The 21,213-nt window shown below is 46.8% G+C and overlaps 1 long non-coding RNA gene across 1 annotated transcript; it reads right to left on the bottom strand.

Moving 5' to 3' along the window:
- Positions 1-16,841: 16,841 nt before the first annotated feature.
- Positions 16,842-20,311, bottom strand: LOC147082062 (uncharacterized). The gene is made up of 2 exons (XR_015076325.1): positions 19,360-20,311; positions 16,842-17,534 (listed from the first exon to the last, which is right to left on the bottom strand). It is a non-coding gene; the product is annotated as an uncharacterized LOC147082062 (long non-coding RNA).
- Positions 20,312-21,213: the final 902 nt, after the last annotated feature.

Raw genomic sequence — 21,213 nt, forward strand, 5'->3', positions numbered from 1 at the left:
TCCACCCCGCGCCATTCTCCACCCAATCGGAGCGGAGAAAACTCAATTCGCGTCACCGATCGCGACTCTGGAACCGACACCAAGGCCTTTCCCTGGAATGGCCCCGCGCCGACTCCGTCCGGCAGAATCCGAGTGCGCAGGCGCAGCTCCGAGTGGGGGGAGGGGGGCTGGTCTCCTCTGGGCATGCGCGGTCATTACCCTTGGTGACCGGGAGGTGTCGCTGTGCCGGACTCGGCCCAAACCGCCGCTCCCTGTGCGCATGCGCGGGCTCTCGTCTGTCAATCAACCAACCGCCAGAAGAGGTCGCTGCTGAGACCAGTGAAGGAAGAAAGACTTGCATTTATATAGCGCCTTTCACCACCACCGGACGTCCCAAAGTACTTTACAGCCAATGAAGTACTTTTGCAGTGTAGTCACTGTTGTAATGTAGGAAATGCGGCAGTCAATTAGCGCACAGCAAGCTCCCACAAACAGCAATGTGATAATGACCAGATAATCTATCATTTTTTTATGTTGATTGAGGGATAAACATTGGCTCGGACACTGGGGATAATTCCCCTGCTCTTTCCCACATTACAACAGTGACTACTTCATTGTAGTACTTCATTGGCTGTAAAGCACTTTAGGATATCTGGTGGCACTATATAAATGCAAGTCTTTCTTTCCTGAAATAATGCCATGGGATCTTTTACATCCACCTGAGAGAGCAAACAGGGCCTCAATTTAACATCTCATCCGAAAGACGGCACCTCCGACAGTGCCGCACTCCCTCAGCACTGCACTGGAGTGTCAGCCTGGATTTTTGTGCTCAAGTCTCTGGAGTGGGACTATGAACCCACAACTTTCTGACTCAGAGGTGCGAGTGCTGCCCACTGAGCCACTGGCTGACACTAAAGAGCAAGCAGTTCTGACAAATGGTCATCGACCTGATACGTTAACTCTGTTTCTCTCGCCACAGATGCTGCCTGACCTGCTGAGTATTTCCAGCATTTTCTGTTTTTGTTAAAGAAACGAGGGAGTGATTGCTGACGGGAAGAATGTTGGGTCGTCCTGCACATGCGCACCTCCCTGGTGGCTGAGGCGAAACACCGACTCACCCCCACCTGAGCCGCTCACGCGTACCAGATGTTGCGGCTCCGCATGCGGGGTTTTGTGTGCTGAGCATGCGTGTTGCGGACCGATCGGGACGGGCGATTGTAGAGCAGGAGGGCGAACGCGGGGGCCATGAGCACATGCGCAGGACTCAGAGTCAACAGAGTGCTTTCTGGAGCGCGGAGGCTTGTGGGTATTACAGCCGCCATTACTGCTGATCCTTTCAACCAACCTGTGCAGCAGCTGGGGCCTGAAAATCAGCTTCACTGCCCCTAGGTTCGGAAAGGGGAAAATTAAACAACAGTTTGCCTCTGATCCTTTTCTGATCTCAATTTACAGGGTTATAGAAGTGGAGCAGTTACAGGCGGGAAGCTCAGACCGAACATCACGTCAAGATCTGACAGAGTCGCTGGATTCATCAGGACCTGAATATCATCGGCCTTTGCACATGGAAGGAGAGAGCAGGGATCGCAACGCAGACAAACCGCACACGTGTTCAGTGTGTGGACGCGGATTCAGCCGATCGCCTGACCTGGTGAGACACGTGCACCGTCACACCGGGGAGAAACCGGGTAAAGGTGGGGACGGCGGGAAGGGCTTCAGTTCCCCGTCTGCATTGAAAGTTCAACGGCGCAGTCACACCAGGGACAGTCTGTTCACCTGCTCCGTGTGTGGAAAGGGATTTGTTTGTTCATCCCACCTGCAAACACACCAGGGAGTTCACACTGGGGAGAGACCATTTCAGTGTCCTGACTGTGGGAAGAGCTTTAAAAGCACTCAGTATCTGAAGGGACACCAGCTTGTTCACACTGATGAGAGACCATTTCAATGTTCTGACTGTGGGAAGAGCTTTAAAAGCCCCCGGGAGCTGAAGAAACACTGGTTCCTACACACTGGGGAGAGGCCGTTCACCTGCTCCGTGTGTGGGAAGGGATTTGCTCGGTCATCCAACCTGCTGGAACATCAGCGAGTTCACACTGGGGAGAGGCCGTTCACCTGCTCTGTGTGTGGGAAGGGATTCACTCAGTCATCCAACCTGCTGAATCATCAGCGAGTTCACACTGACGAGAGGCCCTTTAAATGTTCTGACTGTGGGAAGAGCTTTAAAAGCTCCGGGGAGCTGAAGGGACACCAGGGAGTTCACACTGACGAGAGGCCCTTTAAATGTTCTGACTGTGGGAAGAGTTTTAAAAGCTCCAGGGAGCTCAAGAAACACCAACACCTACACACTGGGGAGAGGCCGTTCAGCTGCTCTGTGTGTGGGAAGGGATTCACTGATTCATCCAACCTGCTGGTACATCAGCGAGGTCACACTGGGGAGACGCCATTCACCTGCTCTGTGTGTGGGAAGAGATTCACGCATTTATCCAACCTGCTGACACATCAGCGAGTCCACACTGACGAGAGGCCCTTTAAATGTTCTGACTGTGGGAAGAGCTTTAAAAGCTCCAGGGACCTGAGGGTACACCAGCGAGTTCACACTGGGGAGAGACAGTTCACCTGCTCTGTGTGTGGGAAGGGATTCACTCAGTTACCCAACCTGCTGACACATCAGCGAGTTCACACTGACGAGAGGCCCTTTAAATGTTCTGACTGTGGGAAGAGCTTTAAAAGCTCCGGGGAGCTGAAGGGGCACCAGCGAGTTCACACTAACGAGAGACCCTTTAAATGTTCTGAGTGTGGGAATAGTTTTAAAAGCTCCCGGGAGCTCAAGAGACACCAACACCTACACACTGGGGAGAGGCCGTTCACCTGCTCCGTGTGTGGGAAGGGATTCACTCGGTCATCCTACGTGCTGGTACATCAGCGACTTCACACTGGGGAGAGACCGTTCACCTGCTCCGTGTGTGGGAAGGGATTCACTCAGTCATCCCGCCTGCTGTTACATCAGCGAGTTCACACTGGGGAGAGACCGTTCACCTGCTCCGTGTGCGGGAAGGGATTCACTCAGTCATCCAACCTGCTGACACACCAGCGACTTCACACTGATCATAGAATCTAACAGCACAGAAGGAGGTGATTCGGCCCATCGTGTCTGTTGGAGGAAAATTTAAAATGGCACCATAGTGCCTGCTGAAATACTTGACATTTATTGACATTTTGCAGAGACTGGCATAACAGACAGCTGACTTGATCTGCTTGCACCAACTTGTGATATCACTTGTACAGATGTAAGACAGGAACGGCTAGTCAACTGTTGGGGTAAAAGTGTAAGAGCGAAAAATTATGTTTAGGAAGAACAAGGGAGGTAAAGGGTGTTTAAGGGCGGGGTTACGCAACTGGCAGGACACAGGTATCACTGTGAGAATAGGGTTGCGAAATACCAACATGTCACATGAAAGAAGCTAGCTAACAGTAATATAATTAAGTTGTTTGTGAAAGAAGCTAGCTAACGGTATAATAATATAATTAACTTGTTTTTGACAGAATGTGATTAAGGGTTGCTAAGGTATCGGATTGGCCAAAGTTGAAGGATGCTAAAGTACCAGATTGGCCAAGGAATTAATGTAATAACTGCTGATCTGGTACCTTTCCTGTTTTTAAACTGTATAAAAGAAGCTCGGCTACTATTGTAAAACCGAGAAGCTGGCAGCTGAGACCGCGGGGTCTACTGTTCTTCTCCTAGAGCGCTCTGTACATTAAACTGTGCATTTTTACTTCTCTCAAACTATTTGGTTGTGTGAGTTTATTCACATAAGTCTAAGTTGGGTACCGCGTCGACCTGGTATATCACTTGGCCCGCTCAGGCTCCAATTAGACCCTAACAAATTGACGTAGTCGGCAGGATCAGCTCGGAGGGCGCCGGAGCACCCAGAGGTGATCTCGGGCGAGTAGTCAAATTTTTGACCATCCATCAATTAGCGACGCTAGACGGGTGACACCGGAGCACCGACTGATCAAAAGAACAAGAAAGGGGTTTGACGAGAGGTGAGAATTCACAGTTAACCGAAAGTTTGTGGTATTCTTTGTTTGTTTGTATCTCGTAGAGCATTTATAAGGATCATAAGGTAAAACTCGTAGATGTCGCTTACTACCTTCGGGGTTGGACCGGCAGAAGGTCCCGGGGAACCACTGATATATAGGTTGCATGTACGCTTGCTTCTCTTCGTGAGGAGGACGTACCTCTGACAACACAGGGTAAGAAGAGGATTTACAAGATCACAGGTAAGGGTCAAACATGGGGGCCTTCGGGCTCCCTTAGTAATCAGTATATGGCTGATAGGAGAACCCTAATTTAAAAAATGCGGAGAGATGGATGGGATACGAGTCAGACATTGGGAGCACAAAGAGAATGGTGGGAAACAAGGACACTTTGCTAAAGAATGTAGAGCCCCGCGACAGGAATGCTCATTTTGTAAAAAGAGAGGTCACACATGGGACAAATGTTATAGTAGATTAAATCCAGAACCGGGAAAAATGACCAGTGATGAATACCGAGAACTCCAAGCCTTTAGGGATGCTCGGGACGGAGGGCACTGACATGCAGCGGCCCCCGTAATTAAAGATAAGGGAGATAGTAGAATTTATGTGTCCGCACTAGTAGGGGGCCGACAGTGTAACATGCTAGTGGACACTGGCGCATCGATGTCTATAACCAATTTACCTTTACCCATCACATAAACTAACATTTATTTGACCGGATTAGGGGGGACAAAGACCCCCGCCTTTTTAAGTACAGTACAAGTGGTCGAATTAGATGGCCATTTGATCCCGATGAGATTTTATGTGTGTAAAAATAATGAAGGAACTATAATGGGAAATGACCTTATGAGGGAATATAAAATCCTGATTGACTGTCATAAAGGAAAATTGATCTGGCCTAGACAGGATGGAAGTAAAACTGAAGTAAACCAATATGCTGCAAATTGCACTAAAATAGCAACTGCTAAACCTCTTTCCCGGGATTGGAAATTAGAAACTGGTAATTTTGGAACAATATGTAATGCCGTAAAAGGCGTATGGGCAGAGGATAAATTAGAGACCGGAAAAGTAAGAATGGAACCAATTAAAATCCCTGGACCAGAGCATAAACCGCATAGACAATGCCCAATAAAACCCGAAGCTAAGAAAGCAATTACGGAAATAATTAAAACATTGGAAGAACAGGGAGTAGTGCGTAAAACGGAAAGCACAACCAATTCCCCTACCTGGCCGGTAGGAAAACCCGATGGAACTTGGAGATTAACTATTGACTATACCGCTTTAAATAAAGTAACACCAAAGTTACAACCTATTGTAGCAAGTCCAGCGACAATATTAAATGGGTTAAGCGCAGAACATAAAGTTTTCACAGTATTAGATATTGCAAATGGATTCTGGTCATTACCTTTGGACCCAGAATCCCAGGAGAAATTTGCGTTCACTATAGGAGATACGCAATACACATGGACCCGCTTGCCACAAGGGTTCCATAACAGTCCGGCTATATTCCATAGAGTCATGCAGTCTCTACTGGAGACAGTTGACCTCCCGAAGGGAAGTACTATTCTACAATATGTGGATGACCTCTGTGGTGTATGTGCCTTTAAGAGCAATTGTGGTGTATGTGCCTTTAAGAGCCCCAGGTGTGCGTAATGCCGGTAATTGCCACTTGGGCTATATAAGCCTGTGTATTGTGTATATCCTTTAGAACCCCCCCCAGACTTGCTTAGTAAATACCTATGAACCAACTCCTGTCTTCAGTGTCTTTATCTACACACGGACACTACAGTGGCGACGAGGTGGAAACGGACTTACCTGCAATTCGGCAGCACCTCAAGGACATCGATTCCTCCAGCGTCCAGAAGACTCAAAGAAGTAATAGAAACTGTGGTTTCACCAGCTGGCCAAGCTGGTGGCAGGTACTGCGCTAATCCTTCCTGGGCGTCAGGCTGGGGCTCCAGCGGCGGGCTCTACAGCTGAGACAGGCAGCGAAATCGGAGGCAAGCAATAACGGACTGGGAGGGTGCACTCGGGAGACGGCCGGCGCGGCAAGCAGGTCAGCGTTTAGACCTCCGTCGGGAACGAGTCTCCAACAGTGAATAAACGGAAACCCCAGTGAAACATCGTTGTTATCGGTAGCAGCGGCGGGAAAGCGCAGGAAGCGCCATATCGTTGCTACAGAGAAGAAAAAAAAAGCGCGGGAAGCGCCATATCTTTTTTTTGAAATGCCTAAGTCTGGCAATATTGATGCTTTTGATAAGGAAACAGAGCCTAACTTTGGCAATATTGATGTTTTTGATAACAAGATAGAGGATTGGACCACATATGTAGAAAGAGTGGAGGTGTTTTGCACCGCAAATGGAATAGAAGATGAAAAAAAAGCTTCAGTGCTTCTGGATCTAATGGGCGCAGAAACATACAAGCTGTTACGCAACTTAATCACTCCAGCCGAACCGATGGACAAGAATTTTGAAGAGATTGTTGATACCCTACACTGCCAATTCGAGGCAGGACTGGCAGATTCTCTGCAAGACAAATTCATCTGCGATCCCCTAAGTGTAGAAACACAAAAAAAGGTATCTTCTGGAAAAGATTTAACACTGGACAAGGCTTTCAGTACAATAGGAGCGGCAAAGATACAGCAAAGGCCACAGGACTTCGGCACCCATGAAATGACACGCGGTTTCGAGAGATGTTATCGCTGCGGCAGATCCAACCATGACCAGAGGGATTGCTGGTTCAAAGAAAAAGCATGCAGGCGATGCGGAAAGATGGGACACATTCCATGTGTATGCCGATCTGAAAATAAAAAATCCACTGACGGGAAAAGAATCAATAAGGAAAAGCACAGAAAGGTACAAATGATGACGGACAGTAGCTCCAAAGACCAGAAGAGCGATAGCGACTCCGGGAACAAGAGACTAAGCTCTCTCAAATTACATAATGTAATTGCCAATGAAGATTACCAGACCATTTGGGTTACCCTCATAATAGCAGGGTCCCCAGTTAAAATGGAGCTAGATACAGGATCAGCTCTAACCGTAATAAATCGACGAGATTACGAGAGGCTATTTTCGCATATACCTCTAAAAGACACATCCATTATCTTAAAAACATATACGGGGCAGAAAGTATACCCCAAAGGAAAAATAAAGGTGCCTGTGGTATAAAACGGCAAAGAAATACAAAAGTTGTATTTATACATTCTACAAGATGGTGGTCCACCGTTGTTGGGACGTGAATGGATAAGGAAGATACGTTTAGACTGGCACTCCATTCAGGCACTGACGGTGACCAATAAGGAAAAAAACAATGATGACATCATACCTGAACGATTAAAAGACATCTTGGCCAACGCCAAAGAAGTGTTTCAAGAGAAACTAGGAACCTTGAAAGGCATCACCGCCTCAATAAAATTGGAAGATGCAGCAATTCCAAAAATTTTTAAGGCAAGGCCAGTGCCATACGCAATACGTCCGGCAGTCGAAGCAGAGCTGGAGAATTTGGAAAAGTCAGGCGTATTATCCAAAATAGATTGGAGCGAATGGGCAACACCCATCGTTCCAGTCATGAAAAAAGCATTGAAAAATAACTTTGAGGAACAGAGAAAAATTCGCATCTGTGGGGACTTTAAGGTGACTGTAAACCCGGTCCTTCACATGGTACAGTATCCTCTTCCGAGGATAGAAGATATTTTCGCCTCACTATCCGGAGGGAAACGTTTCACAAAAATTGACTTGGCACAGGCATATCTACAAATGGAGGTTGAGGAGACCTCTAAAAAGTATCTCGCAATAAACACACACAAAGGCCTGTACCAGTACAATCGACTGGTTTTTGGAGTAGCATCAGCTCCAGCTATCTGGCAAAGAGCTATGGAGCAAGTCCTGCAAGGGATTCCAGGGACTCAATGCTACCTGGACGACATCCTTATAGCAGGCGAAAACGACAACGAGCACCTTGCCAATTTGGAGCAGGTACTCACTAGACTGAAAGAACGGGGCCTACGAGCAAATCGCCCCAAGTGCGAATTTTTCCAAAATCAGATATCATATTGTGGCCACATAATTAATAAGGAAGGGTTGCATAAGTCACCTGAAAAAATTGAAGCAGTTATAAAAGCCCCAGCACCTGAAAATGTTTCACAATTGAGGTCATTCTTGGGATTAATAAATTACTATCATAAATTTTTACCGAACTTATCAACTATTCTACACCCTCTTAATGATCTTCTACACACAGGAGTGATTTGGAAATGGAACGAAGACTGTAAACGTGCCTTCCATAAATGTAAAGACTTAATCACATCCGAGAAAGTTTTGGCTCATTACAACCCATCACTACCAATCAGACTGGCGTGCGATGCATCCCCTTACGGCATAGGAGCGGTATTGTCCCATAGATTCCCTGATGGCTCGGAACGGCCGATAGCTTTTGCGTCACGCTCATTGAACTCAGCTGAGCGTAACTATTCCCAGATAGACAGGGAATCACTCAGCCTGGTATGGGGAGTGAAGAAATTCAACCATTACCTACACGGACAAAAATTTACCTTGCTGACTGACCATCAACCCCTCATCTCCATATTCAACCCTAAGAAAGGTGTCCCCATTATGACGGCACAAAGACTACAGAGGTGGTCCCTTTTTCTAGGGGCACACCAATACAACATTGAATACAAAGGGTCAAAACAGCATGGGAATGCTGATGGTTTATCACGCCTGCCGTTGCCAACGATAGAAGAGGCACCTACAGTAGACCCAGTAGAGATATTCCACTCTACCATAGTGGAATGTCTACCGGTGACAAATTCTGCCATTGAAAGGGAGACAAGAAATGACCCTACTCTCTCACGGGTCTACGATTTAACAGTGAAGGGATGGCCAGCACATGGCGAACCACTGTTGCCAGCATTCTCACAAAGAAGAGAACAGCTGTCAGTGTGCCGAGGAACCTTGATGTGTGGATCCAGAGTGGTGATTCCACCCAAACTCCAGGATAAAGTGCTAAAGGAGCTTCACGAGGGGCATCTGGGTGGAGTGAAAATGAAGAACCTAGCTAGGGCGTTTGTATGGTGGCCAGGTATCGATGGAGACATCGAAGACATGACCAAGAGCTGCCTAGGATGCCAGAAGGTCCAAAATGCTCCGCCACAGGCCCCTCTACATCCATGGGAGTGGCCCTCATCTCCCTGGCAAAGGGTGCACATCGACTTTGCTGGTCCATTTATGGACTCAATGTTCTTAATCGCAGTTGATGCACACTCCAAGTGGCCGGAGGTAATAAAGATGTCCTCCACCACCACGGAAAAAACCATCACAGTATTAAGGACCATATTTGCCAGGAATGGGCTGCCGGAACAGATATGTTCTGATAATGGACCGCAATTTGTGTCCGAAGAATTCAGAAAGTTCTTAAAGAACAATGGGGTAAAGCACTACACGTCCGCCCCATACCATCCCGCCACCAATGGATTGGCTGAAAGGTTTGTCCAGACCTTCAAGAAGGCCATAAAGGCCATGGGTAATGAAGACATAAAACTTCAGCACAAGGTGGATAACTTCTTATTTGCATATAGGAATGCAACACATATGGTTTCAAACCAAACTCCCGCCATGATGTTCTACAATAGAAACCTAAGATGCCGGCTGGATTTGGTCAAGCCCAACATCCGAAGGGACGTGGAGAACCGGCAGTTTCAGGGCATGAATGAAAGGCCAACTAGGGCCTTCCAGATAGGCCAACCGGTTTTGGCCCGGGATTACCGTACCGAGAAATGGCAGCCTGGAACTATCTGCACACGACTAGGACCACTGATGTATACCGTGGACATCGGAGAAAGCATAATAAGGCGCCATGCTGACCAAATCATCAAGTCATCCGAAAAGGGACAACCTACACCACCACGCTATACATCTAACGATGAAGTAGAGATACCCATATCTACCTCCGATCCGGTGATACTGGAACCCGATGAACCCGACACTGGCCTTCAAGCCGAATCAGCCTTGCCAGAAGAACCTACTACACCACCAGAAACTACTACACCCCCGAGGCGTTATCCGGACCGAGTCAGGAAGCCTCCTGAGAGACTAACTTATAATTAATTAATACAGCAATGTATATTATTTTGCATATAACATGTAATTAATAATTACTTAAAATATGATGTACTAGTTAGCTAGAAGGGGAGGAATTGTGGTGTATGTGCCTTTAAGAGCAATTGTGGTGTATGTGCCTTTAAGAGCCCCAGGTGTGCGTAATGCCGGTAATTGCCACTTGGGCTATATAAGCCTGTGTATTGTGTATATCCTTTAGAACCCCCCCCCAGACTTGCTTAGTAAATACCTATGAACCAACTCCTGTCTTCAGTGTCTTTATCTACACACGGACACTACAACCTCCTCATTGCTTCAGAGAAGGAGGAAGACCACAATTGTGCACTCGATTTGCTGTTATGAGCACTAAATAGTAAAGGGTTTAAAGTGAACCCCAAAAAAGCGCAAGTTGGGAAATCAGAAGTAACCTATTTGGGCCATAAAATTTCGCAAGGAACTAAAACAATGCCAGAAGATAGAAAAGCGGCTATACGGGCTATGCCCAGACCCAGTACAGTTAGAGGAGTTAGGAAAATATTAGGACTCTTTAACTATAGTAGGAACTTCATCCCCAACTTTGCTAAAATAGCGGAGCCAATACAAAGATTATTAAAAGGAGGGAAAGCGGCCTTCGATCAGATAGAATGGGGATCGGAACAAGAAAATGCGTATACCGAACTAAAAACTGCCTTAACATTAGCTCCAGGATGAGGATTACCCAATATAGGTAAGCCATTTCACATCTATTGTGAAAATGAAGGAGGCTTCTACGCTGCGGTAGTCACTCAAGACCACGGGGGTGATAATAGACCGGTAGCCTATTATTCCACACGACGATGTCCGGCAGCAGCCAGACTTTCTCGGTGTGTAGCTGCCCTGGATTGTGCAGCATGGGCGGTAAAGGTTAGTGAGCCCATCGTAATGACAGGAGAAATTATCCTCCATACCAAACACACCTTGGTAGAAATGTTAAATACCGGAAGATTAAGGTCAGTTTCAAATATGAGGAGGGCAAGATGGGAAGCCGTATTAGTACCAGCGGATAAATCAGTAGGAATAATTCGGGACACCGGAGTTAACCCAGCCGCAGGAATGTTAAACGAAGGAGAACCACATAAGTGTGGGGATATAGATGAGGAAGCTGAGGAAAGTTGGATTAAGGAAGAAGCTTTGGAACAGACAGAAGAGGTCTTCTATGTAGATGGATCCCGCAAACATATTAACGGCTTACCTAGAACAGGCTGGGCAATAGTGGACAATCCTCTTAAAACAGTAAAATCCGGGCGATTAGAAGGAGGACTATCCGCACAGGTTGCGGAGATAGTCGCCCTAACCAAAGCCCTTGAATTAGGAGAAGGAAAAACTGTCAATATTTATACAGATAGCCGGTACGCCTTTGGGGTAGTACATGACTATATGACAGCCTGGGGAAGACGTGGATTTGTAACCACTACTGGGGAACCTATTAAACATCAACAATGAATAAGAGCCTTATTAGATGCGGCGGCAAAACCAAGTAAGGCAGCCGTTATAAAAATAAAGGCACACCAGAAGGCCCCAGAACAGGGTAACCCTGACTGGCTAAATCAACAGGGTAATCAGGCGGCCGATTTGGCGGCCAAGGCAGCTCTAGAATTAGAGGAAGAGGAAGACAGTTATCCCGTAGGGAGCATACAAATGGAAGAAATTGAAATACAGAAATTGCAGAAAGATACCCCGCCAGTAGAAAAGGATGAATGGAAACAGAAAGGGGCAGTACAAGGATCAGATGGAAACTGGAGGAAGGATACTAAAGTATTAGCACCAGAGTGTGTAAGGTTAACGTTACTGGATCTGCATCATGGCCTGACGCATTCAGGACGAGATGCCATGCAGGAAGCTCGCTCAAGAGATTGGTGGTGGCCTGGAATGGGAAGAGATATAGCAAAACACTGTCACCGGTGTGTGATGTGTGCACAATATAATCCAGGCAGGCCTGTAAAAATTAGAATGGCACATCAGCCTCGACCTAGGGGACCTTGGGAACACTTCCAAATTGACTTTACTGGCCCCCTGCCATCATCACATGGAAAAATATATTGTTTAGTAATAATTGATCAGTTTACAAGGTGGGTCGAGGCTTTTCCTACCCGAAATTGTACCGCATTAACAGTTGCGCGTCTTTTGGCAGAAGAAGTTATCCCAAGGTGGGGAGTACCATTGCAAATAGATTCTGATCAAGGAACGCACTTTACTGGAACAGTGGTAAAAAACCATTTGCAAATTGATGGGAATCAAACAGAAATTCCACATACCCTACCACCCCGAAAGCTCCGGGATGGTAGAGAGAATGAACAGAACTTTGAAATTAGCTCTGGCCAAAGCTATAGCCGAAACGGGAAAAACATGGGTGGAGATGTTACCCATAATATTAATGAAGTTGAGAGCAACTTCCAATCGTACCACTGGACTAACCCCTTATGAACTAATGACAGGACGAGCAATGCAATTACCAGAAGGCATTATAACAGGTGGAGCAGATGTGGGGCCCTTAAAAGACAGGCTAAAACGATATGTGTTGGAACTAAGTAACCAACTAAAAGAAATGAGGGCGGGGGTGAGGAACCGTCAACAGGAAAGGGACGAGGAGCTGAAATTACAAATGCTCCCCGAGGTTCCACCCGCTGGATCTAAGGTAATGTTAAAAAACTTACCTGGAAAACCGGGATTTGCCCCAAAATGGTCTGGACCCTATGAGGTTATAATCAGTGGAGACACCTGTGCCTGTCTGGACATAAGGGGTGTAGGAAAGTGGAAACATTGGACCCAATTAAAAGTCTATAACCCATAAATTGTTCCCGAGAGAAAAAAACCATGTAATTTAAAACTACAGATTGAATACTGCAAGCAAAAGGTGACAGCCCCAAAACAACATGAGGCTGTTAAGTGTTTTATGTATAGTTGCGTTAATTGGTATTGTCACGGAAGGTATACTTAACTCCCGCAAGAAAAGAGAGCTGCATGTAAATACGTTTTTATATATGTCATATAAGTAATCCAAACTGAGTGGGATAGATGCCTGTTCGGTATGTAGCCATACTCCCACTCATGCGAAAGGAGGGATACCCTTGCGACCAATACCCTTGAACCTCACAGATATGGCAGAATGGATAATTAATAAAAATCATACGAAACAGAAAAATACCACCTTATCCACCTTCGGAAAAACATGGGAACAGAAATGGAGTAGCCTAAGGAATGAGTTCCGGGGGGGAGGATATTCATTAGAAAATTTTAAAGAATGGTATAAGCCAACATATGATTATACGAAAGAACCCCCCTTTTTAGTCCTTACCAATACGTCAGGAAAGGGCCAGCCGATCCCAGAGATATGTTGGGAGCGCGGTACAGAACAGACTGAAGGGATCAGAATTGATGTGGGGAAAAGTCATTGTATACAAAATTTTACCACATATAATGCAGGAAATTCCATGGAAAGCTGGTGGTTCAATACCACCAATTTGATGAATTTGACCAATAATAAACCATGGAATGGGACCAGGCGAACAGATACTGACAACCAGATGGGTTTTACCGTCTTCCGCGCCAACATAAACCCCGAACAACCGGGACAGATAATGACAGCCTATAATGGGACATACTTCATATGCGGTCATAGAGCATACCCCTGGCTACCAGAGAATTGGGCAGGATCATGCTATTTGGGGTATGTAGTACCATACGTACACCACATAAAGGAATTGAAAGACCACCACAAGCATAGTCGTACTAAAAGAGAACTTCCCACCTGGCAGGTGGTACTAGGAGCTATGTTCCCCACGGCTGGAATAGTGTTTACTTCTCAAGAAATATAGTTATTGGCAACCATAATTGAGGGAGTAGCCAATGACATGGCTGAATCCCTGAGAGAGATGAGTGCCGAAATGGTAGCCCTAAGAACTGTTGCCCTACAAAATAGAATGGCACTAGATTACCTACTAGCTGCACAGGGAGGTACACGTGTCATGATCGGAGCAGAATGCTATACATATATCCCAGACAGTTCTGAAAATATTACCAACCTAGCAGACCATATTCAAAAACAAGTAGCTTTGCTCCATCAATCCAATATTGGAGGCGGATGGTTTGATTGGTTACTGGGAGGATCAGGCTGGGGTGCTTGGCTAATGCAAATGATATTGATCATAGTTGTGATATGTATACTGCTGTGCTGTGCATTGAGTATCATTAAAATGTGCTGTCAAACTGCTGTGAAAGCTGTGCTGCCAGTAGCTTCTGTCGAAGAATACACCGAGCTCCTGCCCAGAAATACGGGTGAAGAAGAAACGTATGATGACGTGGCCGGAACAGCCGGTTCTCACGAGATGAGTCAGTGGTTGTAAACCAACCCTGTGAAGAAACGAAGAACGATGGTCATCTGGGAGCAAGAGGATCGTGCTCCAGGACCAAAAGGAGGGGCTGTTGGAGGACAATTTAAAATGGCACCGTAGTGCCTGCTGAAATACTTGACATTTATTGACTTTTGCAGACACTGGCATAACAGACAGCTGACTTGATCTGCTTGCACCAACTTGTGATATCACTTGTACAGACGTAAGACAGGAACGGCTAGTCAACTGTTGGGGTAAAACTGTAAGAGCGAAAAATTATGTTTAGGAAGAAGAAGGGAGGTAAAGGGTGTTTAAGGGCGGGGTTACGCAACTGGCAGGTCATAGGTATCACTGAGAATAGGGTTGCGAAATACCAACATGTCACATGAAAGAAGCTAGCTAACATTAATATAATTAAGTTGTTTGTGAAAGAAGATAGCTAACGGTATAATAATATAATTAACTTGTTTTTGACAGAATGTGATTAAGGGTTGCTAAGGTATCGGATTGGCCAAAGTTGAAGGATGCTAAAGTACCAGATTGGCCAAGGAATTAATGTAATAACTGCTGATATGCTACCTTTCCTGTTTTTAAACTGTATAAAAGAAGCTCGGCTACTATTGTAAAACCGAGAAGCTGGCAGCTGAGACCACGGGGTCTACTGTTCTTCTTCTCCCAGAGCGCTCTGTACATTAAACTGTGCATTTTTACTTCTCTCAAACTATTTGGTTGTGTGAGTTTATTCACATAAGCCTAAGTTGGGTAACGTGTCGACCTCGTATATCACTTGGCCTGCTCAGGCTCCAATTAGACCCTAACCCCAATCCTAACCAATAACCACTAGCCCCAACAACTAACCCCAATCATAACCACTAACCCCCAATCCTAACCAATAACCACTAGCCCCAACAACTAACCCCAATCATAACCACTAACCCCAATCCGAACCAATAACCACTAACCCCCAATCCTAACCAATAACCACTAGCCCCAACAACTAACCCCAATCCTAACCAATAACCACTAACCCCCAATCCTAACCAATAACCACTAGCCCCAACCACTAACCCCAATCCTAACCAATAACCACTAACCCCAACCACTAACCCCCAATCCTAATCAATAACCACTAGCCCCAACCACTAACCCCAATCCTAACCAATAACCACTAGCCCCAACCACTAACCCCAATCCTAACCAATAACCACTAACCCCAACCACTAACCCCAATCCTAAACAATAACCACTGGCTCCAACCACTAACCCCAATCCTAACCAATAACCACTAACCCCAACCACTAACCCCAATCCTAATCAATAACCACTGGCCCCAACAACTAACCCCAACCACTAACCCCAATCCTAACCAATAACCACTAACCCCAACCACTAACCCCAATCCTAACCAATAACCACTGGCCCCAACAACTAACCCCAATCCTAACCAATAAGCACTAGCCCCAACCACTAACCCCAATCCTAACCAATAACCACTAGCCCCAACCACTAACCCCAATCCTAACCAATAACCACTAACCCCAACCACTAACCCCAATCCTAACCAATAACCACTAACCCCAATCCTAACCAATAACCACTAACCCCAACCACTAACCCCAATCCTAACCAATAACCACTAACCCCAATCCTAACCAATAACCACTAACCCCAACCACTAACCCCAATCCTAACCAATAACCACTAGCCCCAACAACTAACCCCAATCCTAACCACTGGCCCCAACCACTAACCCCAATCCTAACCCATAACCACTAACCCCAATCCTAACCAATAACCACTAACCCCAATCCTAACCAATAACCACTAACCCCAATCCTAACCAATAACCACTAACCCCAATCCTAATCAATAACCACTAGCCCCAACCACTAACCCCAATCCTAACCAATAACCACTAACCCCAATCCTAACCAATAACCACTAACCCCAATCCTAACCAATAACCACTAACCCCAATCCTAACCAATAACCACTAACCCCAATCCTAACCAATAACCACTAGCCCCAACCACTAACCCCAATCCTAACCAATAACCACTGGCCCCAACCACTAACCCCAATCCTAACCAATAACCACTAGCCCCAACAACTAACCCCAATCCTAACCAATAACCACTGGCCCCAACCACTAGCCCCAATCCTAACCAATAACCACTAACCCCAACCACTAACCCCAATCCTAACCAATAACCACTATCCACAACCATTAACCCCTAAGCCTACACCCTAACCACAGCCCCTAACAAAGGACCATTGACAGGGATCAATGGAGGAGCTAAAGACCTGATAATGGAAGTATTTGAAATAATTATCTCAATGAAAGAAATAGTGCAAGGTATGTTAGTAACAAGAGATTAAATCAACTGGACCATCAAGCTCAGAAATTACTACTGCAAAGATCAGAACCTTTCAAAGGTTCTCACGTGCAGTCCGTGTGGAGGAGATTTACTAAATGATACAGGTAATAACAGATTTCAAAACCTATGCAAGATAGTTCTATAAAGCTATGGTTCAAAGGAATTGCAGCTGAGTGTGCTCTTTTGTGTTAACAAATAAACTGTAGCTTAATTTAAAACATTAAAGGAAACTTAATAATTCAATTAACATTTCATTACCTGTGGTGATAAGCACCCCAGTCCCTGCGGTGTGCAGATGAGTTTACTCTTTTGTAGGGATCATAAACAAATAAACTGTAACTTAATAAACCATTAAATGAAACTTAACAAATTAAATTAAAATTTTGTTGGCCGGGGTGATGATGCACTCCAGTCCCCGCAGTGCCCACCGGTCGCGGAAGGCCTCGAGCCTGCCAGCGGACACCGCGTGCTCCATCTCCAGGGCCACCGGAAGAGAGGCAGGCAGTCGGGCCGAACGACCCCCTCGACCGCCCGCTGCCTGGACCAGTTGATGGCAGTTGAGTGTAAGTGAGACACTACAGTTCAGTCTATGACACCCACAAGTCGTGTACTCAAATGGAGCAAGCTTGGGGTTTGATGTGGTAGAAGGCGAACGAGATGAGAACGGAAATAATCTAGAGTAAGAAAAGGCCCGAAAATTAAACAGTCTGGAACAGAACATCAATTCGTCTTCTCTTATGGAGAAATCAAATATTTGACACACTGTGTTTGAAACAAAGCTTATTTATTCCCTGAAATAACAACAGAAAATGCTGGAAATACTCAGCAGGCCAGGCAGCATCCGTGGAGAGAGAAACAGAGTTAACGTTTCAGGTCTGGGACCCTTCATCAGAACTGGAAAAAGCTGGAGATGTAACAGATATTACTAAGGTAAGAGGCAGGAAAGTTATCCTGGGTGGATCTGAAACACGAAGGGTGGAAGTTCAGTTGGAATCCACGTGGAATAAGTTGGAACCGGAGACAGGTGCTGAGGAAAGGGATGTGGCTGTGAAACCGAGTCTTGGAAAATGTTACAAATGGGGATGGCAAAATCATACAGCATGAAAAATGGGAGTAAGTGTTAAAGTCTGAAATTGTTGAACTCAATGTTGAGTCCAGAAGGCTGTAAAGTGCCGAATCGAAAGATGAGGTGCTGTTCCTCGAGCTTTATTTATTCACTATTTAAACAGAATATTAATCTCCAGCGCAGATACAGGAGTTATTAAGATCAGCAGAAACAAACCATGACTACTAGAATGAACATGGTTCAGTCCTCAATCTGAACAGCTGGGGTCCTGATCACAGTAAATCATGTTCCATTCACTAATCTGGTGAGGAGGAACTGAAAGAAATCAGTATTTGTAGGGAAATGGTGTTAGGAAAATTGATGGGACTGAAGGCTGATAAATCCCTAGGGCCTGATGGTCTACATCCCAGGGTACTTAAGGAAGTGGCCCGAGAGATAGTAGATGCATTGCTGGTCATCTTCCAGAACTCGATCGACTCTGGAACGGTACCCATGGATTGGAGGGTAGTTAATGTTACCCCACTATTCAAAAAGGTGGTAGAGAAAAAGCGGGGAATTATAGACCGGTAAGCCTGACATCGGTAGTGGGGAAAATGCTGGAGTCTATTATAAAAGATGTAATAGCAGAGCACTTGGAAAGCAGTGACAGGATCGGACAAAGTCAACATGGATTTACAAAAGGTAAATCATGCTCGACTAATCTACTGGAATTTTTTGAGGATGTAACTGGTAAAATAGATAAGGGAGAACCAGTGGATGTGGTGTATTTGGACTTTCAGAAGGCTTTCGATAAGGTCCCACATAAGAGATTAGCGTGCAAAATTAAGGCACATGGGATTGGGGGTAAGGTATTGACTTGGATAGAGAACTGGTTGGCGGACAGAAAGCAAAGAGTTGGAATAAACGGGTCGTTTTCCGAGTGGCAGGCAGTGACTAGTGGGGTGCCGCAAGGATCGGTCCTAGGACCCCAGCTGTTCACAATATATATTAATGATCTGGATGAGGGAATTGGATGTAATATCTCCAAATTTGCAGATGACACAAAGCTAGGTGGGAGGGTAAGCTGTGAGGAGGATGTCGTGAAACTCCAGTACGATTTGGACAGGTTGGGTGATTGGGCAGAAACATGGCAAATGCACTATAATGTGGATAAATGTGAGGTTATCCACTTTGGTGGCAAAAACAGGAAGGCAGATTATTATTTGAATGGCAATAGATTGGGAGAAGGGGAAGTGCAAAGAGACCTGGGTGTTCTTGTGCACCAGTTGCTGAAGGTAAGCATGCAGGTGCAGCAGGCAGTTAAGAAGGCAAATGGTATGCTGGCCTTCGTAGCAAGAGGGTTCGAGTACAGGAACAAGGATGTATTGCTACAGTTGTACAGGGCCTTGGTGAGACCGCACCTTGAGTATTGTGTGCAGTTTTGGTCACCTTACCTGAGGAAGGACGTTCTTGCCATGGAGGGAGTGCAGCGAAGATTCATCAGGCTGATACCTGGGATGGCAGGAATGATGTATGAGGTGAGATTGCGTCGATTGGGCTTATACTCACTGGAGTTTAGAAGATTGAGAGGGGATCTCATCGAAACCTATAAAATTCTGTCAGGTCTGGACAGACTACATGCAGATAGGATGTTTATGATGGCCAGGGAGTCCAGAACCAGGGGTCACAGTCTAAGGATAAGGGGTAAGCCATTTAGGACTGAAATGAGGAGGAACTTCTTCACCCAGAGAGTGGTGAAGCTGTGGAATTCTCTGCCACAGAGGGCGGTGGAGGCCAGTTCATTAAATATATTCAAAAAAGAGTTGGATATATTTCTTAAGGCTAAAGGGATCAAGGGATATGGGGAGAAGGCAGGGACAGGGTACTGAATTTGGATGATCAGCCATGATCTCATTGAATGGTGGAGCAGGCTTGAGGGGCCGAATGGCCTACTCCTGCTCCTATCTTCTATGTTTCTATGTCTTTTACCCAGCACTCCCCGCGGTGGACCACATGCCGCACCCAGACTACAAGAGCCCAGCGCGCAGGCGCAGCAGGGGCCGGTATAGTGAGCATGCGCAGTGCGTTACCGGAGTTGGAGAGGAGCTGAAGCCGGGAGGGCGACGGAGGGGAGTAATGGACCGGTAGGTGGGTGGGGAGGCTTCATAAACAACTCGTGCAGGAGGCAAGCCCCGAATAATAACCTGAAGATCCCGTGTTTGCAGTTGCGGGGATTTCTTCCCCTTACAGGCCCAGGTTAACGGCAGCCATCTTTGTAAAGGACAGCGGAAAGTTTCAGTGCGACGTCACCATATGCCTGAGACAAAGAGCCTTGTGTCCAATGCGGGGAATAAAGGCCCACAGCCTCCCCGGGCCCTGAACAAGGGACTGGAGAAACTCGCTGCCCTGCGGATCAGACAATCAGCCGGCGCTAGCCCCGCCCCTCGGGCTCCCCGATTGCTTGGAGGACCCGCCGCCGGCTCGCTCCTCCAGCCCCGCCCACTGGGTGCCGCTAGTCCCGCCCCTCGGGCTCCCCGATTGGTTGGAGGACTCGCCGCCGGCTCGCTCCACCAGCCCCGCCCACTGGGTGCAGCTAGTCCCGCCCCTCGGGCTCCCCGATTGGTTGGAGGACCCGCTGCCAGCTCGCTCCACCAGCCCCGCCCCGCTCGCTCCCTATTGGTGGGAAGCTGCCGTCAATCAGGCCGTGGGCCGGTGTGACGTGTCCCCGAGGAGATCACGTGCACCGTCCAAGTGCCGCCGCTCGGTCCGGGGCCTCTGAGGTTTTTCTATTTCTCTCGATTCTCTCCCGATCCACCCCGCGCCATTCTCCACCCAATCGGAGCGGAGAAAACTCACTTCGCGTCACCGATCGCGACTCTGGAACCGACACCAAGGCCTTTCCCCGGAATGGCCCCGCGCCGACTCCGTCTGGCAGGATCCGAGTGCGCAGGCGCAGCTCCGAGTGGGGGAGGGGGTTTTGGTCTCCTCTGGGCATGCGCGGTCATTACCCTTGGTGACCGGGAGGGGTCGCTGTGCCGGACTCGGCCCAAACCGCCGCTCCCTGTGCGCATGCGCGGGCTTTCGGCTGTCAATCCACCAACCGCCAGAAGAGGTCGCTGGTGAGACCAGTGAAGAAAGAAAGACTTGCATTTATATAGCGCCTTTCACCACCACCGGACGTCCCAAAGTACTTTACAGCCAATGAAGTACTTTTGAAGTAACAACAGAAAATGCTGGAAAAACTCAGCAAGTCAGGCAACATCCGTGGAGAGAAATTTGAGTTGACGTTTCGGTTACACTTCAAAAAA

The sequence above is a fragment of the Somniosus microcephalus genome, unplaced genomic scaffold (genome assembly GCF_052327205.1).
Source record: "Somniosus microcephalus isolate GS21.2 unplaced genomic scaffold, FLI_Smic_1.0 scaffold197, whole genome shotgun sequence".
Taxonomy (NCBI): Eukaryota; Metazoa; Chordata; class Chondrichthyes; order Squaliformes; family Somniosidae; genus Somniosus; species Somniosus microcephalus.